Below are 8,670 nucleotides of genomic sequence, written 5' to 3'. Positions count from 1 at the left end.
GGATTATTACATAAAATGAATCTTTCTTTTTTTTAATTACCTCCGATGAGGTGAACGTTCAAAATATGATGCTTTTTAATAAAGCATTAATTTTCTGTTCGATGTATACAAAAAAAAACAATCGCTCTTCTATCTCGATCGATGTGTTTAAATCTTTTTCCCCAACTTCGTGCTTTCCTCATTCATTTCGCACTTGGCTTTCCTCTCCGGAGGCAACAAAAACGTGCACGCCTTATGGCATTATTAAAATTAATGCAAAACACCTCGCCCACCATTCCCATCGTACCAGCAGCAACGCAGACGGAGCAAAACAAACTGCTTCCCATTGCACTTGCCCACACCAAACGGGGCTGCACGGTCTCCAGCGAAACAAACACACACAAACACACGCGCGCACACCCGTATAACCGTTCCGTCACACAAACCACAAGGCGCCTCCATCGCTTCTGCGGTTTTGGGTTGTTTTGGTCAGGGAATACAAAGCAAAAGAAGCAAAGGAAGAAAAATAAAACACGAACGAACACAACGAAACCAGCCAAACGTGCAACCGAACGAAAGCGAGGAATCAAAACACAAGCTCAAAAACGGATTCGGGACGGGGGGGGGGGGGGGGAGGGAGACCTTTCCCTTCCTGCTTGCGTTTCACTGTATCGCTGTGTATGGGCATGTGCTGCGTGTGCGTGTGTGTGAGCATCGCGCTAGCGTACGACTCCGCAAAGCAACGCCAAAATGTCAAAACACACAGATGCGTGGATGGATTTGGGATGGCAAGCGGAAGGACAGGGGTGGATGTCCTCGTGCTGAATTCAAAGACCAGCACGAAACGGCAAATACGAACGGTGGCCGAAAAATGGCATTTATTTATTTTCGGCTCGACGGCGCCAGTGCGCAAACTCACCACCACCACCACCATCAGCGCTCGCAACGTTCGCTCGCTTGACACATGGCCAACTTGACAGCCGACGACGACGACGACTAGGAATGGTGTGTGGTGAGTTTTGTGGTTAGCTCCCGCTCACGCACACACCCATACTGTACGGCTTGTGTCCTTTGTTGACTGCAAACATGCATGCGAGCATTAGGGTAAGTGCACACCTGGACAGTAAAAGTGAGATGACGGTGGCTGTGTGTTGGTGTGAAAGTGGAGCCGCTGCTACACGAACACACACAAAGCCAGTGTACTGTAAAAAAGAAACAGCACGAGCCAAGCGTGTAGCGTGTGGCCGCGCTCGTCGCCTTAAAATGGAGCGTGGTCGGCAGCCCGATTCTCAGTTAAGCGGTCTCTGTTCGTACGGTCGGTTCGATCTGGCAGCCGGAAAGCGTGTCGCCAAGCGCGTCGGTACAGTAGCAGTGCTACACTGTAGTGAAACCCCCGCGACAAGCTGTCAAAGCAGAGCAAAGCGGAGCAAAGCGGAACGGAACAGAGAGCCTGTGCCGCTGCTGCTGCTGCTTGTAAGGAGGGGTTAGTTTTCCGGTGTCGGCAGGTCACCACCACCAACGGCGCACAGGTCGGTTCCGGAATCGTGTGGCGACCGGCGAAAAGGAGGCCAAGGCGGCGCTCCGCGCTGGTGTGAGTGTGTGTGCTGGAAAATTGTGTGTCCGTCGGTAAAGGACAATCGCTATTACGGGTGCAAAGTGAGTGAGTTTCCTTCAACGCTGGAACTGCTGTGTGTGTCAGTGCGTGTGTGTGTGTGGGTTTGTTGTGTGTGGGTAGATGGACGGTGTTTTATCCTTTTTCTCCCGAGCCCGAGTTTGGGTTTGCGTGTTGTGCGGCTGTGTGGCCGTTATTGTTTCCTGGCGCGAACCCGGGGAAGGGAAAACAACGAATGTAACGTGCTCCCCCCCCCCTTCGCTTTGTCGTCCCCAATTGGCTGTACGATTGCGTGCGTTCCGTATGGGAAGCGAACGGGGAAAGTTGAACAATTCCCATTTAGGACAGAACAACAACAACAAAAAAACACCCAAATTCCCCCTCCCGAAACACCGAATTTGCTGGTCAATATTCGAGAGAAGGGAGTTGTGTGTGAGTGAGAAGGAACAAAAAAGAAGGACATCCAACTCCAACTAACTTTCTCAAGACATTGAGTAGGCGCCAACTCAAACGTCGCCAAGGGATACGGAAGTTTTTTTTTGGGGGGAAGGCAGTTTTGTGCGCCTTTACCCGATTTAGGTCTCGTTATTGTCTTCTCCCTGTTAGTTAAAGGGGGGAGGGGGAGGGCTCACTCGCTCGTAGGACTTTTCCAGCTGGTCGGCACACTGTTCCCGCAGTTCCGTGTCGTTACGTACTGTACTTTATTGGAAACCGATAAGCACGGGACGCACTCACGCTGTCGCCAAACTCACCCCCCCAACCACACACGAGGCAAAACCAGACCTAAAGGACATTCGCAAACATCAACACCAACTTAGATGAGAAAGACAGAAAGTGTGTGTGTGTGTGTGTATGTTTGTGTGTGGGTGCATGACACGAGCTTTCGGAGAATATTGGGCAAAGTTTGTCCAATTTCCTACCACATTGGAGAGGCGAAGGGGACAGCATTCGGAAAGTGGGGAACGAAATGAAGCATAATAAATATGTGAATTTGTTTCCCCGTCGGGCCCGCCCCACTTTCTTGTTCCATCCGCCCTTGCGCCACTACTGGATTGGCCGGATGTTTTTCCCAAAGCTTCGGAAAGGGGGCAAAAAAACGGAGTAAACCGACTACGATGGCCACAAAATGAGGCCGAGACAACCGGAGACAATGAAGAGCTAAGCCCCCCGGACCGTCACAGGGCCGAGCTTTGAGCGAAGGGTACGGCCGACACCAGCACACAGCGAGCAGCCCCATCTGAATCAAAACAAAATTCCAACAAAGAGAAAAGGGGCAAAAACACACACACACAAACCAACAACAAACGAATGCCGTTTCTCTGGCGCGCCGTTGTAACGAACGACTGTCCGAAAACGGTTCCGGGCGCGTCTGTGGGAAGACAGCACACAACAACAACAAAAAGCGGTGGGAAATAGATTAAGAGGCGTCGAAAACTTGATCCTACGGGCTTGCGGGAAAGCTGGCGGGGCTGAGTGTGTTTTCAAGCGGCTGCCAAACGATACGAAAGGCTGAGTGAAAGGCCGTTGCTTTTAAGTAAAGGGCCGCTTTTTCTTGGTGCGAAAGATAGTTCGGTCCCATCGGGTGTCCCACTGGTTGGGGAAGCGCAAGTAGCACGCTCTGGGTGGAAATGAAGACCCGCACACAGGCACAACCCAACCCCAAATCGGAAGGGGACGAGCTCCGTCGTTTGAGGATGGAGGAAGGAATCGTTTCTCGTTCGCTGGCGTAAAACACAAAAAAGTACAAAAATGCTTTGGAGGAGTTTTGTTGGAGTTGCCTTAAGCCCTAGACTAGAAGAAGTTGATGATGATGTTGGCGGCGGCGTTGATGCAGCAGCGCGTGGAATGCATTCGGAGAGCAGAACCGGCCGCCTAGCGCGTTGTTACAATCGACCATGGACCATCCTTTCGAATTCTGTCGCTTCCCATTTTGTCAGCATTAAATGTGTCGCCACCGCCAGCAAAACAGCAAAAGTAAAAAACAAAACAAAAAAAAACCGGACGGCAGTAAAAAGCAAGCAGCAACTCACACAGCCACACACTCTGCCCGTCAAACCCGTCGCATTGAAAGTGTCGCCCGGGTCAAAGTGTGCGTTTCCCGAGGAGGGACGCCAAATATGATCCATTCGAATCGGTCGGTTTCGGTGTCGCACAATCCCAGCTTAACAGTGGCTGGTTTTAATGGGCGCCATAAAAACATCGGGCGATGATGGCCGACGGGATTGTAAGATGTACGACCGATAACCACCGACATTCTACTGTCATTCTGCTGCTTACATTCGGCTCGGCAGAAGCGATTGTTTTACACCCCGAAGGGATGGGGGTGGCCGACCCTGGAAACAGCAATCATTTTAACGATCTGTTTCGTTTCCTGTTTCGGACTGGGCAGTGTAGTTTGCTGGTGGGGAGGTTGAATTTGAGAGTATTAAAATTTGGGGCAACTTTCCTCCTAGTGGGGCGAAAGCGTTTGTCGTGGATGCAGGAATTGCTGGAATGTCGACAAGCTACGTAAAGCTAATGATTGAAATCCTTTTTTTTTGTTCTCTCCTCTCCGTCCTTTGAAGTGGCCTGATCGATTGTTCTGTTCGAGGGCAAGGTTCGTCCAATCGTGTGCTTTCTTCCACCAAGGTTAAGATGAGTCCGGGACCGCCCCGAGGGTAACAATGTGCTGAGCAGTTTCCATCAAGTGCTACGAATGAGTGTAATTGTAAGCGGAGAAGAGAAAAAGTGAGAAAGCAAAGGAAGAAACACAAGAGTGCAAGGAGCGAAAAGAAAAACCACCGAGCGCGCCAACTCGCACTGTCACTCAAGCTGGGGCGAGTGGCATTCTTGGAAAGTTAGCACCAACGGTTCAGCAGCCTGCCAGAGACACACAGTGCGCCAGCACACGGGACGGTAAGTGCCTATTAGTTAATTAGAACACCCGAACACATACACACAGACACACAGACACACCAGACACCAGACTAGAAAAAAGAATTCCAAGAAAACCCCCGAACTCCCGCACCAACAGGCTGCCAACTAGAACCAGTGCCAATGCTGGGATCCGTTACGCTCTGGTGGATGTTAACGGGGGATGCTTTTGCTTCGAAAAGCTGCACTGTCAAGAGCGGCCCTCGTACGCGGCATCTTGAAAACTTCACGACCAACACACCATCAAGTGGGCTGGGAGACACTCGAAGCTTTTCTCTGCCGCCCCAAAATTAACTTCATGCGTGATTGGCTTCGGGGAATTCTGAGTGCGCTCATGATCGGGAGCAGCACGAACGAGGACGAACGACGTTTTGGGGTGATCTCGATAAAGCGGAACTGCTGTTTGGCGAACCTGCTCTCGACCGAAGCCGAAGTTGCTAGCACACTGCACAGTCACCATTCTTGCCCGGTCTGGCCGGGGGTTGTCTAGAGCAGGGTAAATTACCTGTTGAACAATGACGCAGCTCGCCCTCCGCACCATGCAGTGACAAAGGCTCGGGAGCTCTATTGATTAAACACTGGAGCACTGGAGGGGGTTTGTTACACGGGAGCATTGTGGTAAAGGTTTGGAATTAGCGGTCAAATTGTGATTGATCTAACAGGTTCCCTTTCAGCGATTCATCTATTCGCCAACAATCGAAAACCTTTTGTAAAGGAAACCATTGACCGATTGGATTGATTTCTCTGAAATGAAACATTAATTAGCAAGTCGAAAAGTTGTTTGATTGCACTACAAAGCATTGCGTTCTGACAGGTAGTTTTTGTTTATTCAGGACGAACGGGTCCATAAAGGCCGTTCTGACAGGTATAAAATTAAATGATTGCAGTAAGTAATAATTTGATATCAAATTGCATACATTTTGGCGTTCTGCTATACTGGCCCGGCATGCATAAAAACATTATTGCTCTACTTATTTTGCATGCATTTTCCGACTGGTGCGATAAAATGACCTACTAATATCTGTCGATAAGTGTATTTGTATGTCGTTCCACCGAACTGTCAGTCCCATAACCCATAACTATAATATATCTGGAACCATACTGCAACGTTGCCAGACTTTTAGGGACTTTGGCGTTACCCTAGACTGTAAATTGAATTTTCATCAGCACTGCTCCGATATTTTAGACAAGGCCAACAAAATGGTAGGTTTCATTGTACAAGTCTCTTGTTCGTCCACTGCCTGAGTCTAGTTCGGTAGTATGATCTCCTTCATCCAGCTTTTGGTCCAAAAAATTGGAGTCAGTACAGAGAAAGTTTACACGTTTTCTCCTACGTTTTACCCCGGGTCGCAATGTAGATCCTCGTCCGTCTTATGAAACTAGGTGTTTACTGTTTGGGTTAGAGACGCCTGAAAAGAGACGAGAAGTAGCTTAGCAGAAATTTATGCCTAAGCTAATTATAGGTGAGACTGACGCACCCGAACTACTAGCTAGAATTAACATAAATGTACCCTCTAGAACATTTCTTAACTATCGACTTCTTAAAACTCAACTGACTAGACGTGCTTATAGTGAAAATGTCCCATAACTGCGATGGCTCTGAAATTTAACGCTAAATACGATAATTTTGACTGGCATCACGCGACTCATTGTTAACATGTATGCTGTACTGTGCGTTATGTTATGTATTTGTTCGGTTACTTATAAGCTATGTATTGCTAGATTTAAGTTGTAGGGTAGTATGAAGTAATAAGGCCACCTCGTTCGGCGAATTATTTCTGCAATAAACAATACAATACAATACTTATGCAGGTTTATGAGCGCTTAGAGATATACAACACATATCTGATAGGTTCATAATATAGTTTATACCATTTTCATTTGCATACCTTCAGGCGGATTCCAACACTCGAACGAGTTGCTTACAGTGCTGCAAAATGTCACCGTCAATGTCATAACTGCTTGGTCAGTAACTTTATCGTGACTTTTTTTATTATGAACAGATCTGCAAAATATCATTGACATAGTCATGTAAAATTGAGGTGAAACTCAAACATGTGGTGCGACCATCACATGCTGATGCACTTTCATTTAGTATCAGCAATAAGCATCAAGTTTTCGGTAAGTAGATAAGTTCATTGTTTTCGGTGATGATTGTTACGTGATGGTCATGACATTTTGCAGCACGTCACGTGTTTGCTTGTGCATTTATGCTACGAATTACCTAGAAATGGTTATCCTTACAGGGTTTCCCACGATAGATTGGTTGGTTCCCACGATTTATTGGTGCGTTCCCACGATTTTTTGGTCATTTCCCATAATTTTTTGGTAGCAACCCACGATTTATTGGTCGGTTCCCAAATATTATTGGTCGGTTCCCAAATATTATTGGTCGTTTCCCAAATATTATTGGTCGGTATTATATTATATTATATTTGGGAACCGACCAATAATATTTGGGAAACGACCAATAATATTTGGGAACCGACCAATAATATTTGGGAACCGACCAATAAATCGTGGGTTGCTACCAAAAAATTATGGGAAATGACCAAAAAATCGTGGGAACGCACCAATAAATCGTGGGAACCAACCAATCTATCGTGGGAAACCCTGTAAAGGCATTGACTTTGAAATGGTTAATTATGCGCCTGAATTGCTGCAAACTACAAAACGATTTTTGCGATTTTACGGTTAATTCGCGGATTGTACCAATTGTCTTACATCAGCAACAATATTAGCAAGCGCCACCACATGCCTGCTCAATTTAATCCATCCACACACGCATCATTGCCCGTCTTCCTTCCAAGCTAGAAATGTCCTTCGCTCATGTCCATCTCGCCAGCGGGAGGCAACAGCTAATTGAGATGTACATACGCCAACAGTATGCTTGACAGCGTGTAGCGTAAGTATTTGACGGCTAACCAAATTGTTATTCTACTTATCACAACCATGCTGTGCAGCTCCAATGCCACGTCAAGCTTAACTAACAACTCGCCGAACCGGAACCAGCCTGATGCCCGATCGACTCCGGCACACTCACACACACGGACACGGACACGGACGCACCAGACGCTCGACCATTCGTGCCGGAAATCAAAGCAAAAGCGAACCAACGTTGCGCGCCGAAAGCGTTGCATTCCTATGCAAATGATTAAATCAACATTTCACAGTGAATTATACAACCGGAGTGAAATTATGGCTCCCGGTGGGCAAGTTTTCTTTCCATCCAGCCCGGTTTGGCCGGTGGTAGTTGGTGCCGCAACACATCGCACGGTCTGCAGCCCAACCGGGTGAATGGGGCTGAGCTGAGCGGTGTTGGCGAAGGATAGGACCGCTGCCCGGGATTGATATAAATCTTGTCCGGTCCGACTTATTTAGTGGGCGGCTGGCGAACCGTGAATCTTCGGACTCATTCCCATCTGACCTGGTCCTTCTGCTGCTGCTATTGCTAAATGCTGTGGAAACGAAAGCACACGGGAACCTGGTTGGGCAAACAGGGAATCCGCTAGCTTGTACGTAGCTGCTGAGCTGTGATCATGGTTTAAGGTTTAACTTTCTGTTAAGTCGCTTTTACGCGAGAGGCAGTGAAGCAGTGGTTCGACTGGGTGGTTGAAATAGAAATCGAACGGTCATCGGACCGGCAGCCGTGTGATTCAGTACGGCTACCGGCCGACTAGCCTTGCCATTCGATTGATTAGTGGTGATCCCTTTCAAGGACTACCCTCGCGTTAGCCAGCATTTTCCTCGCCCTGTGAACTTAGCATTTCAAGGTTGGTTACGGTTACGGATCGATCCGTCCGGTGCAGGTGGATAAGGAGGAGTGAGAAAAAACGGCCCCAACCAAACAAACCGAACCGAAAATCCTTTCCATCCGATAGCCGCTAGCGTGAGCTTTGGTCCATCGGTGCTTGATTCTGCGTCGAAAAGGGGCTCGACAATTTGTGCTTCGATGGTCATTCAATCGTTTGCTACGCGCGCCCACACTGGGCTACATTATGCAGATTACTTTTATGCATTCTGCATCATGGGCTCGTGCGGGAAGCGCGTCCATGGCACTGGGTCCGGTGCATGTTTTATTCAAACATCGGCGGGCGGGCCTTTGACCAACGGCTTCTCGATCCCGCGGGGGAGCTGCATCGAGTACTGGTTGGCCGTAAGGGCAG

At 48.2% G+C, this 8,670-nt stretch overlaps 1 protein-coding gene across 5 annotated transcripts in view; it reads left to right on the top strand.

The window, feature by feature from the left end:
- The first annotated feature begins 1,253 nt into the window (after positions 1-1,253).
- The window catches only part of LOC120953725 (uncharacterized), a 79,212-nt gene continuing 71,795 nt past the window's right edge, over positions 1,254-8,670 (top strand). For 2 of the 5 annotated variants that reach the window (XM_040373931.2, XM_040373927.2), the window contains exons 1-2: positions 1,254-1,635; positions 4,156-4,486. The gene's annotated coding sequence lies outside the window, so the exon portion shown is untranslated. Of the gene's footprint in view, positions 1,640-4,155; positions 4,487-8,670 lie in introns of all 5 variants that reach the window. The other 3 variants (XM_040373930.2, XM_040373928.2, XM_049606627.1) reach the window with 3 other exon arrangements.

The sequence above is a fragment of the Anopheles coluzzii genome, chromosome 2 (genome assembly GCF_943734685.1).
Source record: "Anopheles coluzzii chromosome 2, AcolN3, whole genome shotgun sequence".
NCBI lineage: Eukaryota > Metazoa > Arthropoda > Insecta > Diptera > Culicidae > Anopheles > Anopheles coluzzii.
Note: the sequence above shows the minus strand (reverse complement) of the source record. Positions and strands in the feature narration are given on the sequence as shown.